The 20,946-nt window shown below is 35.2% G+C and overlaps 1 protein-coding gene across 3 annotated transcripts in view; it reads right to left on the reverse strand.

The window, feature by feature from the left end:
• Positions 1–20,946, reverse strand: part of LOC112834772 (A disintegrin and metallopeptidase domain 3-like) — a 166,961-nt gene that overhangs the window by 125,212 nt on the left and 20,803 nt on the right. The window lies entirely within an intron of this gene.

Consider the following 20,946-nt stretch of genomic DNA (forward strand, 5'->3'; position numbering starts at 1 on the left):
AATGGCTTTGAATGACACACTGGACCAGATGGACTCAACAGATATACTCAGAACATTTCATCCTAAAGCAGCAGAATACACATTCTTTTCAAGTGCACATGGAACATTCTCCAAAAGAGATCACATACTGGGTCACAAATCAGCCCACAACAAGTACAAAAAGATTGAGATCATACCATGCATAGTTTTTGGAGATTAAAGAAGATTGAGGTTAAAGAATGAGTGAGTTAACCAAGAAATTAAAAAAAAAGAAATTAAAAAAAGAAATACATGGAAGCAAATGAAAATGGAAACACGACAGTTCAAAACCTTTGGGATGCAGCAATGGCAGTCATAAGGGAAGTATTTTGCAATACAGGCCTACCTCAAGAAGCAAGAAAATTCTCAAATGTACAACCTGGTCTTAACACCTAAAGGAACTAGAAAAGAAACAGCAAATAAAGCCAAAAGCCAGCAGAAGAAGGGAAATAATAAAGATTAGAACAGAAATAAATTAGAAACAAACAAAAATACAGTAGAACAGATCAACTAAACTAAGAGCTGGTTCCTTGAAAGAATTAATAAAATTTATAAATCCCTAGCCAGACTTTTCAAAAAGAAAAGAGAAAGGAACCAAATAAGTAAACTCACGAATGAAATGGAGAGATCACAACCAATACCATGGAAATGCAAAAAATCATAAGAGAATATTATGAAAAAATTATATGCCAACAAACTGGGCAATCTGGAAAAATGAATAAATTCAAGAAACATGCAAACTACCAAAACTGAAACAGGAAGAAATGGAAAATTTGAACAGACCCATAACCAGAAAAGAAATCAAATCAGTAATCAAAAATCTCCCAAAATACAAAAGCCCAGGGTCAGATGGCTTCCCAGGAAAATCTTACCAGACATTTAAAGAAGAGTTAATACCTATTCCCCTCAAACTCTTCCAAAAAAAAAAAAAAAGAAAAGAAAAAGAAAAAGAAAAAGGAAGGAAAAATTCCAAACTCATTCTACAAAACCAGCATTACCTTGATTCCAAACCAGACACAAAGACACCACTAAAAAGGAGAATTACAAAAATATATATATGCAAAAATTCTCAACAACATACTAGCAAATTGAATCTAACAGTATGTTAAAATAATTATTCACCATGGGGTGTCTGGGTGGCTCAGTTGGTTAAGCGTCTGACTCTTGATTTCAGCTCAGGTCATGATCTCAGGATTGTGAGATCAAGTTCTGTGTTGGGCTCTGTGTTGGATATGAAGCCTGCTTGGAATTCTCTCCCTCCTTCTCTTTCTCTGCCCCTCCCCCCACACATGCTCTCTCTCTCTCTCTCTCTCTCTCCCTAAAAAAAAAGAAAGAAAGAAAGAAAGAAAAAAGAAAGAAAGAAAGAAAGAGGAAAAAAAAGAATTGTTCACCTGATCAAGTGGGATTTATTCCTGGGCTCTAGGCATGGTTCAATATTTTCAAATCAATCAACGTGATACACCACATTAATAAAAGAATGGAAAAGAGCCATATGATCCATTCAATAGATGCAGAAAAAAACATTAAAAAATACAGCATCCATTCTTCATAAAAACCTTCAACAAAGTAGGCATAGATGGAACATACCTCAACATCATAAAAGCCATATACAAAAAACCCACATCTAATATCATCCTCAATGGGGAAAAACTGAGAGCTTTTCCTCTAAGGTCAGGAACATGACAGGGATGTCCACTCTCACTATTGCTACTTAAGATAGTACTGGAAGTCTTAGCTTCAGCAATCAGACAACAAAAAGAAATAGAAGGCATCCAAATTAGCAAGGAAGAGGTCAAACTTTCACTATTTGTAGATGACATGATATTCTATGTAGAAAACATGAAAGACTCCACCAAAAAATTGCTAGAACTAATACATGAATTCAGCACAATCACAGGATATAAAATCAATGTACAGAAATATGTTGCATTTCTATACACTAATAATGAAGCAGCAGAAAAAGAAAACAAGGAATCGAACTCATGTATAATTGCACCAAAAAACCATAAGATACCTAGGAATACACCTAACTGAAGAGGTAAAAATCTGTACTCCGAAAACTATAAAACACTGACGAGAGAAATTGAAGAAGACAGAAGAAATGGAAAAACAAACATTGTTAAATGTTTGGAAGAACAAACATTGTTAAAATGTCTATACTACCTGGGACACCTGGGTGGCTCAGTCGGTTAAGCATCCAACTCTTGATTTCGGCTCAGGTCATGATTTCAGTGTCCTGAGATTAAGCTCCACATCAGGCTCCATGCTCTGCAGGGAGTCTGCTTGAAATTCCCTAACTCTCCCTCTCCCTTTCTCTCCCACTGTGCCCCCTCCTCCCTCTTGCACTCTCTCTCTCTGTCTCTAAAATAAATTTAAAAAATCTTTTTAAAAGATGTCTATACTACCCAAGGCAATCTATACATTTAAGGTGATCCCTATCAAAATGCCAACATTTTTCATAGAGCTAGATCAAAAAATCCTAAATTTGTATGGGACCACAAAAGACCCCAGATAGCCACAGCAACCCTGAGGAAGAAAAGCAAAGCTTGGAGACATCATGATTCCTGGCTTCAAGCTACATTACAAAGCTGTAGTCATCAAGACAGTACGGTACTGGCACAAAAACAGACACATAAATCAATGAAACAGAATAGAAAACCCAGAAATGGACTCACAACTATATAGTCAACTAATATTTGACAATGTAGGAATAAAAGTCTTTTACCAATAGAAAAAAGACAGTCTATTCAACAAATGGTATTGGGAAAACTGGACAGCAACCTGCAAAAGAATGAAACTGGAACACTTTCTTACACCATAAACAAAAATAATTTAAAATGGATGAAAGACCTAAATGTGATATAGGAAACCATCAAAATCCTAGAGAACACAGGGAGAAACCTTTTCGACATTGACCACAGCAACTTCTTACCAGACACATCTCTGGAGGAAAGGGAAACAAAAGTAAAAACGAACTACTGGGACTTCATCAAGATAAAATCTTCTGCACAGGGAAGGAAACAATCAACAACACTAAAAGGCAGCCTATGGAATGGGAGAAGATATTGGAAAATGATGTATCTGACAAAGGATTAGTATCCAAAATATATAAAGAACTTATCAAATTCAACAGCCAAAAAACAAACAATCCAATTACAAAATGGGCAGAAGACATGAATAGACATTTTCCAAAGAAGATACCCAGATGGCTTATAGACAAATGAAAAGATGCTCAACATCACTTATTATCAGGGAAATACAAATCAAAACCAGAATGAAATGCCACCTCAATTCTGTCAGAATGGCTAAAATTAACAAATCAGGAAACAACATATGTTGGTGAGGATGCAGAGAAAGGATAACCTTCTTACACTGTTGGTGGGAATGTAAACTGGTGCAGCCACTCTGGAAAACAATGTGGAGGCTCCTCAAAAGTTTAAAATATAACTACCCTATGACCCAGCAACTACACTACTAAGATTTTACCCAAAGGATACAAAAATACAGATTTGAAGGTACATGCACCCTAATGTTTATAGCAGCATTATCAACAATAGCCAAAAAATGGAAAGAATCCACTGATGAATGAAGAGAAGATATGATGTTATTTTTTTATATATAATGGACTATTACTCAGCTATCAAAAAGAATGAAATCTTGCCATTTGCAATGAGGTGGATGCATCTAGAGTCTATTATACTAAGCAAAATATGTCATTAAAAGAAAGGCAAATACCATATGATTTCATTTGTATGTGGAATTTAAGAAACAGAACAAATGAACATATGGGAAAAGGAAAATAAAAAAAGGAGAGACAGGCAAACCATAAGAGACTTTTTTTCCCATAAGAGCCTCTTAACAATAGAAAACAAACTGAGGGTTGATGGAGGGGAAGTGGGTAGGGGTTGGCTAAATGGGTGATTTATATTAAGGAGGACACGCTGTGATGATCACTGGGTATTATACATAAGTGATGAATCACTAAATTCTCCTGAAACTGATATTACACTTTATGTTAACTAACTAGAATTTAAATAAAATTTTGAAATAATAAAGTACCAAATAGAAATCACAGAGCTGAAAAATAACTGAACTGAAAAAATAACTTGAAAGTTTCAGTAGCAAACTAGATTAAGCACAAGAAAAAATAACGGAACTCAAAGACAGGTCAGAGGAGCAAAAAGAAAACAAATTGAAAGCTTAGGGGACTTATGGAATACTATCAAGAGGAATAATATGAGTCTCAAAAGAGAAAGAGAAAGAAGGAAGGAATAATGTGATATGATAAAGGATTTAGCTAGTGCTTTAGTGGTAATCATATTGAAATATATAAATGCATCAAATCAACAAACTATATACCTTAAACTTACACAATGTTATATATCAATTATATCTTAATTAAAAAAACCAGAAAGCTTATTCAAATAAATAATGGCTTGAAACTCCCCAAACGTATAGAAGAAAATTAATATCCAAATCCAAAAAGTTCAAAAGACAACAAATGAAATGTTCCTAAAGAAACTCACATTGAGATATATTATAATTAAATTATCAAAAGTGAAATATAAAGAGATCATTTTGAGGGAAGCAAGAGAAAAGTGACATCATACAAAATGGAACAACACTAAGACTTTAAGTAAAATTTTCAGCAGAAACCTTGCAAGCCGGAAGGCAGTAGGATGGTATATTCAAAGTACTGAGAGGGGAAAAAAGTCAACCAAAAATATTATACCCTGCAAATCTGAAGAAATGAATAAGAGATTTCTGATTCCTGGTTCTGCATATAAGGAGCCTGGAAGTCACCACTTCACCCTAACAGCATGCAAATACCAGAACAGACTGAAAAATCAACAAGTCTTCTTGGATTTGTAAGAAAGGCAAGGTCACAGGGCAAATCACATACTCCAGGATTGGAGAGAACACAGAGATTTACAGATTGCTGAAGTAGAGAATCAGTAGTGAAAAGTGATGCTGGAACCAGTACCAGGGCATATAATCCTGATTATAATTGATTAAATGCTAGAAGATCAGTATGGACAAATATGGAATAAAAATTCCAGAGTACTCATGAGGGAGCCCCCACAATTTTGTGAGATTTACCTACAGGAGCTTGACAAAGATGCCATAGTAAATATCAGAGGAAAACCCCTCATACTTTCAGCAATGGGAGCAGAAAAGAAACCATTCTGAAATACATCAGAGCACTCTGTTCTTAAGAGGGCCTGCATTCAGGGGAAATAAAACTGAGAAACACCTGTGAAGTTCACAGTGCAGAATCATAACTTTACTACAAAACTGAGACTTAATCATAAGACTGTAGAACACCTCCTCTCTCCCCACACCTCACCAGTACATTACTAAAATATATATTTACAGCAGTTCCTTTTACCCATGACATCATGTCCAACTATCAGGAAAAATATTACAAGGCATACCAAAATTCAAAAACAATTTGAAGAGGCAGAGCAAGCATCAGAATCAGACATGGCAAGGATGTTTCAAAAGTCAAGGTAGCTCTCACCACTATAACTACATGACAAGACATACGAATGGGAGTTTTTCAAGTAGAAATGAAAGGGTGCTAAACAACAATAATAAGGACATAAAAATGAATGAAACTCATTGGTAAGGGTAAATATATAGAAAAATCTGAGTACTTTATTTCTGAAATGCTGGTGGGTAAATCACTTTTAATTCTAATATGAATATTAAAATGCAAAATATCAAAACTACCTATAACTAGTTAAAATATGTTAAAAATATGTTAAAACATAAATATGAAATAATGTAAATTGTGACATTAATAACATAAGTGTGAGGGGGAATAGAAAAATTGTAAATTTTTGTATGTGATTAAAGTTGTTATTTGCTTAAAATACACTGTTATAGCTATACAGTATTTCATGTAAGCCACACAGTAACCAAAATGAAAATACCAATAGAAATTACACAAAAGAGGAAGGAAACAATGGTGGAGGAGTAGGGGACCCTATTCCAACCGGTCCCCAGAATTGAGCTGGATATCTACCAGACCACTCTGAATACCCACGAAATCAGCCTGAGATGTAAGAAGATAGATCTGGATCTCTACAAACAGAATATCGCAGGCAGTTGGTTTCGAGGTATGAGGCAGGGAGCCGTGATTCCACAGGCAGATATTGGAAGATAAATGGAAGGGGAGGGAGATGCAATAAGCACTGGCACGGGGAAGGTGAAATAACACAGGACAGCAAAAGCTTCTTGCAATGGGGACCAGGCACAGACTGCAGACAAGTAGCGACAGGGAAAGGACTTTAGGGCAGCCCCCCAGATTGAAAGCTGGAGTGGCGGGGCTGCGTGTGCAAACTGGGGGCAGCTGACAGTTTTAGAAGAACAAAGGGCAGAGACGTGCCCAAACCTGGAGGCGAGGACTGGAAGCGCTGTGGAGGGGTGCACAACCCAGGAAACTGCAGTTTATAGCAGCACAGACAGAAATGGAGATAGTGTGGCCTGGAGAGCTCACTGAAGAACAGATTGCAATCTCTCTGCTCTGAGGTAGAGGGTTGGAAATGATCCCTTCTGCGCTGACTCTCGGAAGAGATGCGAAAGCCACCAGGGAAAGCCACCAGAGAACAAAAGCCCAAAAAAACCTGTTTTCACTGAGCCTATCACCCTGCCAAAGGGGCAGGGCAACTCTGCCCAAACAGGGTTGCCTGAGTAAAAGTGTGGCAGGTCCCTCCACCAGAAGACAGGCTGGGAGAACAAGAGGCCTGCAACCCTAAGGTCCCTATTAAAACAGGTGCATCTTGCTTGGGTTGTGGTCAATAATTTGGACTCTGTACATTCCCTCGACCACCCCTCAACAGAATGATTAGGAGGAGGAACCCACAAAATAGGAAGGACTTAGAGACTGTGACTTCTGCCACAGATTTACGAAGGGATACAGATATAACCAAGATGTCGGAGATGGATTTCAGGGTAGCAATTGTGAAGACAATAGCTAGAATGAAGAAATCGATTAATGGCAACATAGAGTCTCTAAGGGCAGAAATGAAAGCTGAACTGGCAGAACTTAAAAATGCTATCAATGAGCTCCAATCTAATCTAGATAATCTAACACCTAGGGTAAGCGAGGCAGAAGAACAAATTAGTGATCTAGAAGACCAATTAATAGACAAGAAGGAAAAAGAGGTGGCCAGGGAAAAACAACTCAAAATCCATGAAAAGAGAATCAGAGAAATAAGTGACACCATAAAACGTTCCAATGTCAGAATTATTGGGATCGCTGAGGGGGTGGAGAGAGAGAGAGGACAGAAGATATATTTGAGCAAGTCATAGCTGAGAACTTCCCTAATCTGAGGAATGAAACAAACATTCGTGTCCTAGAGGCAGAGAGGACCCCTCCCAAGATCAAGGAAAACAGGCCAACACCCTGGCATGTAATAGTAAAACTTGCAAATCTTAGAACCAAGGAAATCATCTTAAGGGCAATTAGGGGGAAGAGATTCTTTATGTACAGAGGGAGGAACATCAGAATAACGTCAGACCTATCCACAGAGACCTGGCAAGACAGAAAGGGCTGGCAAGATATATTCAGGGTAGTAAATGAGAAGAACATGGAGCCAAGAATACTTTATCTGGCAAGGCTATCATTTAGAATGGATGGAGAGATACAGAGCTTCCAAGACTGGCAGAAAATGAAAGAAAATGTGACCACTAAGCTGGCCCTGCCAGAAATATTAAGGGGGATTCTATAAAAGGAGAAAGACCCCAAGAGTGATATACAACAGAAATTTACAGAGACAATCAATAGAAACAAGGTCTTCACAGGCAACATGATGACAATAAATTCATCTCTTTCAATAATCACTCTCAACGTGAATGGCCTAAATGCTCCCATAAAAGAGCACAGGGTTGCAGATTGCATAAAAAGAAAGGACCCAACCATATGCTGCCTACAAGAGACTCATTTTGAACTTAGACACATCCAGACTGAAAGTGAAGGGATGGAGATCCATCTTCCATGCCAATGGACCTCAAAAGAAAGCTGGGGTAGCAATTCTTATATCAGACAAATTAGAATTTAAGCTAAAGACTGTAGTTAGAGACAGAGAAGGACATTATATCATTCTGAAAGGGTCTATCCAACAAGAAGATCTAACAATTGTAAATATCTATGGCCCCAACATGGAAGCAGCCAACTACATAAGCCAACTGTTAAACAAAATAGTCATATTGATAACAATACAGTAATTGTAGGAGCCCTCAATACTCCACTCTCAGCAATAGAAGGATCATCTAGGCAGAAAATCAACAAAGAAACAAGAGCTTTGAATGACACCCTGGACCAGATGGACCTCATAGATATATTCAGAACATTCCACCCTAAAATAACAGAATACTCATTCTTCTCGAGTGCACATGGAACTTTCTCCAGAATAGACCAAATACTGGGCCACAAATCAGGTCTCAACCGATACCAAAAGATTGAGATTATTCCCTGCATATTCTTAGACCATAATGCTTTAAAACTGGAACTCAATCACAAGAAAGAATTTGGAAGAAATTTAAACATTTAGAAGTTAAAGACAACTCTGCACAATAATGTTTGGGTCAACCAAGAAATCAAAGAAGAACTTAAACAATTCATGGAAACCAATGAGAACAAAAACAGATCAGTCCAAAACCTATGAGATACTGTAAAGGTGGTCCTAAGGGGAAAATACATAGCCATCCAAGCCTCACTCAAAAAAATAGAAAAATCCCGAATTCACCACCTAACTTTATACCTTAAAGAACTAGAGAAAAAGCAACAAATGATGCCTAAACCACACATTAGAAGAGAAATAATTAAGATTAGAGCAAAGATCAATGAATTAGAAACTAGAAACCCAGTAGATCAGATCAATGAAACTAGAAGCTGGTTCTTAGAAAGAATTAATAAGATTGATAAACCACTGGCCAGACTTATCCAAAAGAAAAGAGAAAGGACCCAAATTAATAAAATTATGAATGAAAGGGGAGAGATCACGACTAACACCAAGGAAATAGAAACAATTATTAGAAATTATTAACAACTATATGCCAATAAATTAAGCAACCTGGAAGAAATGGATGCGTTCCTGGAATTCTATAAACTGCCAAGACTGAAACAGGAAGAAATTGACAACATGAATAGGCCAATAAACAGTAACAAGATTAAAGCAGTGATCAAAAACCTCCCAAAAAACAAGAGACCCGGGCCTGATGGATTCCCTAGGGAATTCTACCAGACATTCAAAGAAGAAATAATACCTATTGTCCTGAAGTTGTTTCAAAAAATAGAAACAGAAGGAAAGCTTCCACACTCATTCTATGAGGCCAGCATTACCTTAATCCCCAAACAAGGGATTCTCCATCAAAAAGGAGAATTTTAGACCAATATCCCTGATGAATATGGATTCCAAAACCTCAACAAAATCATAGCAAGTAGGATCCAACAATACATTAAAAGGATCATCCACCACGACCAAGTGGGATTTATCCCAGGGATGCATGGGTGGTTCAACATTTGCAAATCAATCAATGTGATAGAGCACATTAATAAGAGAGAGAAGAACCATATGGTCCTCTCAATTGATGCAGAAAAAGCATTTGACAAAATACAGCATCCTTTCCTGATTAAAACTCTTCAGAGTATAGGGATAGAGGGAACATTCCTCAAGTTCATAAAATCCATCTATGAAAAACCCACAGTGAATATCATCCTCAATGTGCAAAGGCTGAGAGCCTTTCCCTTAAGATCAGGAACACGTCAAGGATGCCCATCTTGCCACTATTTTTCAACATAGTACTAGAAGTCCTAGCAACAGCAATCAGACAACAAAAATAAAAATTATTCAAATTGGCAAAGAAGAAGCCAAACTCTCTCTCTTCACAGATGACATGATACTTTATGTGGAGAATCTAAAAGACTCCAGCCCCAAATTACTAGAACTCATAGCAATTCAGTAATGTGGCAGGATACAAAATCAATGCACAGAAATCAGTTGCTTTCTTGTACACTAACAATGTAACTGTAGAAAGAGAAATTTGAGAAACAATTCCATTTACAATAGCACCAAAAACCATAAGATATCTCGTAATAAACCTGACCAAAGAGGTAAAGGATCTATATTCTAGGAACTACAGAACACTCATGAGAGAAATTGAAGAAGACACAAAAAGATGGAAAAACTTTCCATGCTCATTGATTGGAAGAATAAACATTGTTAAAATGTCTATGCTGCCCAGAGCAATCTACACCTTCAACACCATCCTGATCAATATTCCAATGACATTTTTCAAAGTGCTGAAAAAGAAAAACAAAGATGGGGGCATCACATTGCCCGATTTCAAGCTATATTACAAAGCAGTGATCACCAAGACAGCATGGTACTGGCACAGAAATAGACACACAGACCAATGGAACAGAATAGAGAACCCATATACGGACCCTCAACTCCAAGGTCAAATAATCTTCAACAAGGCAGGAAAAAATATGCAATGGAAAAAAGTCTCTTCAATAAATGGTGTTGGGAAAATTGGACAGCTATATAAAGAAGAATGACATTTGACCATTTTCTAACACCATTCACAAAGATAAACTCAAAATGGATGAAAGACCTCAATGTGAGACGGGAATCCATCAAAATTCTAGAGGAGAACATAGGCAGTAACCTCTTTGACATCAACCACAGCAACTTCTTTCAAGATACATCTTTAAAGGCTAGTGAAACAATATATATATATGTATATATATACACATATATATATATACATATATATATTTATATATATATGAACTTTTGGGACTTCATCAAGATAAAAAGCTTCTGCACAGCAAAGGAAACAGTCAACAAAACAAAGAGGCAACCCACAGAATGGGAGAAGATATTTGCAAATGACATTACAGACAAAGTGCTGGTTTCCAAATATAAAGAACTTCTCAAACTCAACACCCAAAAAACAAATAATCAAGTCAAAAAATGGGCAGAAGACATGAACAGACACTTCTCCAAAGAAGACATACAAATGGCTAACAGACACTGAAAAAATGTTCATCATCATTAGCCATCAGGGAAATTCAAATCCAAACCACATTGAGATACCACCTTACACCAGTCAGAATGACAAAAATTGACAAGGCAAGAAATAACAAATGTTGGAGAGGTTGTGGAGAAAGGGGAACCCTCTTACACTGTTGGTGGGAATGCAAGTTGGTACAGCCATTTTGAAAAACAGTGTGGAGGTGCCTCAAAAAATTAAAAATAGAGCTACCCTATGACCCATCAATTACATTACTGGGTATTTACCCCAAAGACACAGATGTAGTGAAGACAGGGCCATATGCACCCCAGTGTTCATATCAGCAATATCTGCAATAGCCAAACTGTTGAAAGAGCTGAAATGACCTTCAACAGACGAATGGATAAAGAAGAAGTGGTCCATATATACAATGGAATATTACTCAGCCATCAGAAAGGATGAATACCCAACTTCTGCATCAACATGGATGGGACTGGAGATTATGCTAAGTGAAAGAAGTCAAGCAGAGAAAGTCAATTATCATATGGTTTCACTTATTTGTGGAACATAAGGAATAGCATGGAGGACATTAGGAGAAGGAAGGGAAAAATGAAAGTGGGGGGGAATCGGTGGGGGAGATGAACCATGAGAGACTATGGACTCTGAGAAACAAACTGAGGGTTTTAGAGGGGAGGCGGGTGGGGGGATGGGTTAGCCTGGTGATAGGTATTAAAGAGGGCAAGTACTGCATGGAGCACTGGGTGTTATATGCAAACAATGAATCGTGGATCACTGCATCAAAAACTAATGATGTATTGTAGTATGGTGACTAACATACCCTAATAAAATAAAATAAAATTTAAAAGAAATTACACAAAAGAAAAAAACTGGGAAATAAAGAAAATATCAATGAAACACAATAGAAGACAGCAAAAGCAACATAGGAAAAGACAGACAAAATAACTACAAAACAAACAAAAAACAATTAACAAAACTTTAATACTAAATAACTTCCCTGTCAATAATTTAAATGTAAATAAATTCCACAAACAATAGAGTGGCTCAATTGGAAAAAAAATACACATGCGCACACACACACACACACACACACACAAATGGTGTGGAGTCTACTTAGAAATTAAAAAAAAGCTAAAACCAGAAGAATAAACTAAGGCCAAAGTAGCAAAAATAAGAAATAACAAAGACTAGAGCAGAAATAAAGAATAGAAAGTAAATAAAAAGACAACCCTCTTGGGTTCCCTTCTCTCTTCAGTAGCTTTGTACTACCACTCAATAAACTTTGCTTTACTGTCACTTAAAAAAAAGAAGAACAAGAACAAGAACAAGAAGAAAGAACAAGAAGAACAAGAAGAAGAAAGAGAAAGCAATAGAAAAAAATCATGAAACTGAGTTGTTTTTATGAACAACTTGATAAACAAAACTGACAAAGCCCCAGCTAAAGTAATAAAAAAGAGAAAACAAAAATAGACAAAATGAAAAATGAAAGCAAAGAAATTAAAATTGATGTCACAGAAATAAATAGGATCAAAGAGGAATACTATTAATAATTATACACCAACAAGCCATTATCATAGAAAATGGACATATTCTTAGAAACATATGACTTACCAAGACTGAATCATGAAGAAATAGAAAATCTGAACAAACCTATAACAGGCATGGTGTCTAAATCAGTAATCAAAAACCTCATAACAAAGAAAAGCCCCAAACCAAATGTACTGATGAACTCTCCCAAACATTTAAGTAAAAATCACAGCAATCTTTCCCACACTCTTATAAAACATTAAACAGGAAGGAACACTTTGAAACTATTTTATGAGGACACCATTACCCTGATATAAAAGCCACAGAAACAGTCCACAAGAAGACTATAAGTCAATAATCCTCATGACTATAGATGCAAATTCTCAGCAAAATACAAATAAATCAAATCCAGTGTTATCCAAAAATGTAAAATGATTATACATCAAGACCAAGTCAGATTATCCCTATAGTGCAAGGATGGTTTAATGCACAAAAATCAATTAATGTGATAAAACATATTAACAGGATAGAGTATAAAAAATCACACAATCATCTGAATATAGTCAGAAAAAGAATCTGACAAAATTCAACATACTTTCATAATAAATCTCAACAAACTAGGAATAGAAGATTCCCTCTAAGATCAGAAACAAAGCAAAGATGCCCATTCTCAATACTTCTATTCAAGCTAAGACTGGAAGTTATAGCATTTAGACAAGAAAAATAAATAAAAGGCATCCAAATCAGAAAGGAAGAAATAAAATTGTCTTTGTTTGCAGAAGACATGATCTCATATATAGAAAAGCCTAAAGATTACACACACACACACACACACACACACACACACACACACACACGAAATTCAGTAACTTTGCAGAATACAAAATTAACATACACAAATACAATTAGCTGTATTTCTGTACTAATAACTATAAAAGGGAAATTAAGAAAACAACTCCATTTGCAATTGTGCACATGTGTGCTCTCACACACACACACACACACACACACACACACACAAACCAATAAAATACCTAGGAATAAATTTAACCAAGGATGTTAAAGACTTGTATTCTGAAAACTACAAAGCATGGATGAAAGAAATTAAACAAGACATGAACAAACGGAAAAACATTCTGTGTCCATGGATTGGAAAACATAACATTGTTAAAATGGTTGAATAGAATTTTCCCAAAGAAGACATACAAATGGCCAACAGGTATATGAAATATTCCCGATGTCACTAGTCCTTAGGGAAATACAAGTCAATACCACAATGAGGTATCACCTCACACCTGTTAGGATGGCTGTTATCATATTAAAAAAAGGTAAGCATTGGCAAAGACGTAGAGAAATTGGAATTGTTGTACACTGTTAGTGGGAGTACAATATGATGCAGTTACTATAGAAAACTGAGTGGGGTTTCCTCTAAAAACTAAAAGTAGAATTACCATATGATCTAGTGATGTCACTTCTGTGTAGTTACTCAAAAGAACTGAAATCGGGATCATGAGGAGATATTGGTATTCCTGTTTTCAGGAGTAGCAGCACTATCCAAAACAGATAAGATGTGGAAACCACCTAATTATCCACCAATAGATAGGTAGATAAAGAAATGTGGTATATACATTCAATGGAATACTATTCAGCCTTAAAAAAGAAGTATATTCTGCATATGTGACAACAATGTATGAACCTTGAGGACATTTTGTTAAGTGAAATAAACCAGTTATAGGAAAACAAATATTGCATGATTCCTTTTATATGAAATATTTAAAATATTCAAATTCATACCTCCAAAGACTGGAATGGTACTTTCCAGGGGCTGGGAGAAGGGGGAAAATGGATAGTTACTAACCAATGAGTATAAAGTTTCAGTCAAGCAAGATGAATAATTTCTAGCATCTTCTATAAAACTTCATACTTATAGTCAATAATAATGTAATGTATATGTAAGATTGGTTAAGAGAGTGGAACTCATGCTAAGTGTTTTTATCACATAAAATAAAATATAAATAAAAATTAAGAAAAAGAAATATGGCTGAAAATTTCACAAATCAATGAATGGCATAAACATTTGGATTCCATGAGCTTAGTGAAATGCTAAGGGAATGGACCCAAAGTAACCCACAACAACAAAAATCATAATTAACAATTATCAAAAACAATAAAAAATATCTTCAAAGTATCCAGAGAACAGTGCTACATAACCTATAGAGGAACACCAATTTGAATGACAGCAGATTTCACATCAGAAGTAATGAAGGTTAGAAAGAAATGCCACAGCAATTTTCAAGTGTTGAAAGAATAGTATAGTCAAACATAAACTCTATATCTGGCAAATTTATCCATTGAAAATGGAGGAAAAAGAGAGACTTTTTCAGACAAAAGAAAACCAGATTTTATCACTAGTATACTTATCCCTAAAGAATATCAGAAAGAAATTCCAAAATTGAAAACTAATATCACAAGAAGATATGGACTATCAAGGATTTGGGAAAAAAGAATGGGTAAAAACAGTGGTAAATATAATGGACTATCTTTTCCAAAATGAGTTTAAAATCATATTTAGTAGTTGAAAGAAAATCATACAATATCATGTGATGCTTAAGACATGGCAATTATATTTTAAAATGCAGAGGATAAATGAACCTACATAGAAATAATTTTTAATATTTCACTTGAACTAGTTAAAAGTCCACAATAGTACAGCTATTATAATTTATATATGTATATTGCAATATCTAGAGCAAATGTTAAGAAAACTATGATAAGGAAAATACTTTAAAACACTATAAATAAATCAGGATGCAATTCTAAAAATGTTCAAGTAACACAGAAAAAGGCAATAAGAGAGGAACAATGGAATGAAAAACACAGGGGAAAAAAAAGAAATATATATGTATATTATGGCAAACAAAATCCCTAACATATAAATAATTACTTTAAATGTAAAAGTCTAAAAACACCAAAGAAAATACTAAGTGCTCGGATAGATGGGAGAAAAGAAACCACCATGGCCCAACTATTCTTTATAGGAAACTTACTTCAAACATAATAACATATGTAGATTGAAATTAAAAGGATGGAAGATAGATATCATGAAAATATTCATAAAAATAAAGCAGAATGGTTTTATTAATATCAGATAAAGTGGACTTACTAGCAAAGAAATCTACTAGGCACAAAGAGACTCACTATATATTCATGAAAGCATCAATCCTTCAAGAAGACATGACAATCTTAAACGTATAAGCATCAAACAACAAAGCTTCAAAATATGTGAAGCAAACACTGATACAGCTAAAAGAGAAAGACAGAAAAACACAATAATAAATTATGAATTCTGTACACTCTATTTAGTTATTGATAGTAGTAGACAGAAAATCAGTAAAAATACAGAATTGGACAACTGCATCACTCAATATGATCTACATGACATTTATGGAAGACTCTAATCCATCAGCAGAATACACATATTTTTCAACTATCCAAGAGCATTAATCAACACATACAATATACTGGATCATAAAGCAAACCTTCACCAATTTAAAAAAACTAAAATCATATAGAGTGTATTTGCTAACCATAATGAAATCATAATGAAACTAGGAATCAGCAGACAACAGGAAAAATCTCCAAACACTTGGAAATTGAACAACACACTTTTTAAAAATTCATGGGCCAAGCAAGAAGCCTCAAAGGAAATTTTAAAAGTACATATAACTGTATTAAAATGAAAATACAACATATTGTTTTAGGCTGCAGCTCAAGCTGTACTGAGCAAGGAATTTTAGCACTAAAATGTTTACAATAGAAAAGAGGAAAGGTCACAGGTTGATAATATAAGTGTTTCCCTCAACAGATAGAAAAGAATGGGAGGGACACCTGGGTGGCTCAGTCAGTTAAGCAGCTGCCTTCGGCTCAGGTCATGATCCCAGAGTCCTGGGATCGAGCCCCACGTCTGACTCCCGCTCAGTGGAGAGCCTATTTCTCCCTCTCCCTCTGCCTGCCTCTCTGCCTATTTGTGCTCTCTCTTTCTCTCTCTGTCAAATAAATAAATAAAATCTTAAAAACAAAAAAGAATGGGAAAATAAACCCAAAGTAAGGTATAAGGGAAAAAATAATAAACCTAAGGGCCAAATGCTATGACATTAAAAATAAGACATCAGTATGGAAAAGAAAGAAAAAGTTGGTTCTTTGATAAATTCAATAAATTGAAAAATCTCTAGCAGGACTGACAAAGTTAAGAAGAGAGAAGACAGCAATCATTGATGTCAGAAACGAAACATTCCTGTAGTCATTAAAAGGATAATAAGGACCGTGACAAAATTACACCTGTAAATTCCACACCTGAGATGGAATGAACCAATTCCTTAAAAACCACAAACAATACATATGAAACAGATAAACAAGATATTCCTCTAACTATTAAATAAACTAACTGGTAATTAGAAATCTCCTCTCTCCCACACACATAAATCCCCAGTGACTTCACGGAAGAATTTTACCAAATATCTTAAGAATTACTGCGTACTTCACACAACTTCTTCCAGAAAATAGAATAGAATACTTCCCAATTTAATTTACTAGCCTAATACAAAAACTAGACAGTCAGTACAAAAAAAAACAAGGCCACAGAACAATATTTCTCACAAACTTTGACAGCAACAACAAAACCAAGAAATTGTTAGTAAATAAGCCCAGTCATGAATAAAAAGGATTATATAGCAGGACCAAGTTGTAGCTTTTCTAAATATGCAATACCGTTTTCAATATTTGGACGTCAGTCAGTGCAATCTGTCATCTGTCATATCAACAGGCTGAAAAATATTTATGTGATCTTATCAACTGAGGCAGAAAAATCATTTGCTAAAATGAAACACACACACTTTGATGTAAAAAAAAAATCGTAGCAAACTAGAAATGGAGAATGTCCTCAACTTTATAAAGAGTATGTTTAAAAACAACCCTACAACTAACATTATCCTAAATGGTAAAAGAGTAAATAATTTATCCTTAAGATTGGGAACAAATGAGGGTGTTGCCCTCACTCCTGTGATTCAACACAGTACTGGAAATTATAGCAAGCACAGACAGGCAAAGCAGAGAATAAAAGCACACAGAATGAAAATTAAAAAAAGAAAAGTGTTCATATCTGTAAATGACAAGTCTATGTAGAAAATCTCAAAGACTCTACCAAAAAAAAGAAAACAAAAAATCATCATAGAATTAATATGTATTCAGCAAGTTTGTAGGACATGAGATTAAAACAAAATGCATTTCTAGGTAATATCAAGCATATAAAAACTGAAATTAAAATACAATACCATTTACAATTGCTTCAAAGAAAATGAAATACTTTGGTATAAGCCTAAAAAAATATGTACAGAATCCAAACACTAAAATTACAAAATGCTAATAAAAGGCACATAAAGACCAAACAAATGGAGAGACTCACTGAATTCATGGATTAGAAGATTCAATATAGTGAAGATGTCAGTTGTCCCCAAACCGATGTATAGGTTTGACATAATGTCTATCATGACCCTAGCAAGTTTGTTTGTATACATAGAGAAGTTTAGTCTAAAATTTATATGAAAAAGCAAAATATCTAGAATAGTCTAAAAATCTTGAAAAATAAGAATAAAGTGGGAGGAATCACTATAGTTTACATAAAGTTTAATACGCAGGTAAACTAAAGAAGACAGCATGATAGTGGCAGAATTATAGACACATAAAATAATTGAACAGAATGAAGAACCCAGAAATATATCCACAAAAATATGTCCCACTGACTTTCTGACAAAGATGCAAGAGCAGTTTAATGCAGAATAGCCTTTTCTATTGGTGATATTGAAACAAATACATATCCTCAGTCAAAAAAATGAAACTGGATTCAAATCACACACCCTATAAAAAGCTATATGAAAGTGAACATAAATTAAATATAAATAAAACTATAAAAATTTTAGGAAAAAAACAGAATCTCTAAGAACTAAAGATATATGGAGTTCTTAGGTTTGATATATGGAGTTCTTAAATTCAATCTCACCATACATAAAAGGGAAAGTTGATAAATTAACCCTCATCAAAATTAAAAACTTCTGATCAATGAGATTCCTTATGAAGAGGATGAAAAGATAAATTACAGACTGGAAATAAATATTGGCAAATCACATACCTGGCAAAGGACTTGTATTTTGACACATAAATTGGTCAAAAATCAACAGTAAAAAACCAATTAGAAAATGGGTAAAAGATATTAAAAGACATTTCACAGAAAATGACAAGCACATGAAAATATGTTCAACATCACAGGTCATTAGGAAAATGCAAATCAAAATTAAATAAGAAAATCACTATACATCTATCACAATGGCTAAAAATAAAAAAAAAAAATTGTGATAATACCAAGTCGTGGCATAGATGCACTCTTTATTTCTCATACATTGGCAGTGGAAATGTAAAATGGTAGAGCTACTCAGAAAAAGTTTAGTAATTAAACAAACAGGGCTCCCGGGTGGCTCAGTCATTAAGCATCTGCCTTTGGCTCAGGTCATGGTCCGAGGGTCCTGGGATTGAGCCCGGCATCGGGCTCCCTGCTCCGCGGGAAGCCTGCTTCTCCCTCTCCCACTCCCCCTGCTTGTGTTCCCTCTCTCGCTGTGTCTCTCTCTGTCAAATAAATAAACAAAATATTTAATAAATAAATAAATAATTAATAAATAAATAAATAAATATGAAATAAACAAACAGTGTTGCTGGAGGAGAAGTCGGTGGGGCATGGGGTAACCGGGTGATGGGCACTAAGGAGGGCACTTGATGTGATGAGTCCAGCAATTATATGCAACTGATGAATCACTAAATTCTACTCCTGAAACTAGTAATATAGTATATGTTAACTAAAGTGAATTCAAATAAAAATTTAAAAATAAATAAATATGAATGTTTATAGAAACATTATTTTTAATAGCTAAATTGGAAACAACCATAATATCTCTCAATAGGTAAAGTGTGAAAATATCTAAACCTTGTATGGGAATGTAGTTGTTTAGAAATTCAATTTTTTAAATAGATTTCAAGTGATTAAGATTTTCTATTACTTCTCCCCTCAATTTTGGTAAGTTGCCCTTTTCAGGGAAGTTGTCCATTTCATCTAAATTACCAAATCGGTTGACATAAAGTTTTCATAATACTTCAAAATATCATTTTATCTTCTGTATGACTAATCATATCTCCCTTCACCCCTAAGATTGATGGAAATTGTTTTTGTCCTAGATCAGTCTTACTAGGGGTTATTAAAGTTATTCGTCCTTTTAAAGAACTAAATTCTGGGCTTTAATTTTTTTCTATTTTTTTTTCCTTTTTCTCTCTCATTGATTTTACCCTTATCTGCATTTTTTCCTTCCTCTACTATGTTTTAACCCTTTACAGAGTATTGCATTTTGTATTGGAAGGCAATTAATTTAATGGCAACCTTCCTTAATCCTCTTGTTGCTGAGTTTTAGTTAGGCCTTGGGGTAAGGAACAGAGGTGATAAGAGTATCTCCTACCTTAGAGCTTGATTCTTCCTCCTAAGGATTAGCCTTTCTGGTCTCAGCTGAATGTCTGGGGTTTTAGCAAAGTCACTCTACTCTGCCCAGGCTGAAAATCCAACATCTCCCAACACTATTTGACAGTATTACCTCCATTTTACTCTGCTCTTCAGTAGAGTCTTAGCCAGCACACAGGCAGCCTAATATTTAGTCAAGGGTATAAGGACAGCTCCCCTCCCTGCAAAAAAATCATACATCTGATGGCCTCTCTTCACCAGTCCTGTGTTAGGCCAGTTCCAGCTGCTTCAGCAGCTCTGAACTGCAAACTCTTCAAGTTCCATTTGGTTCCAATCTCCCTATGCTATGGTTAAGACGTTATCCTCAGTCAGAAGGGCCAAGTTAAATGTGACTCACCTTCTGGGCTTTCTTTTCTCTCAGAGGAAAAAAAAATTCTGACCTGCCTATTGTCAAATGTCTCCAAACAGGTGTCATGTATTTTGTTCTGCTTTCTACTTGCAGATGCTGACAAAGACAATGTTGTACTAGTTACTTTATTTTTAATTTCATTATCTCTCAATTGCAATACAGCAATAGAATCTGACCCTTCACTTGCATTTAGTTCTTTCCAATCTCTTCTCACAAAATAAATATCTCATAGACTAAAGTCAACTTTCTTACACACTTAAAAATTTCTTGACTCCTGGATGCCTAGGTGGTTCAGTCAGTTAAGCGTCTGCATTTGGTTCAGGTCATGATCCCAAATTCCTGGGATGGAGTCCCTCCCTCATCATGCTCCCTGCTCAGCAGGGAGTCTGCTTCTCCC

Source organism: Callorhinus ursinus, unplaced genomic scaffold (genome assembly GCF_003265705.2).
Source record: "Callorhinus ursinus isolate GAN/ISIS: 27379988/994484 unplaced genomic scaffold, GSC_fseal_2.0 scaffold17, whole genome shotgun sequence".
Taxonomy (NCBI): Eukaryota; Metazoa; Chordata; class Mammalia; order Carnivora; family Otariidae; genus Callorhinus; species Callorhinus ursinus.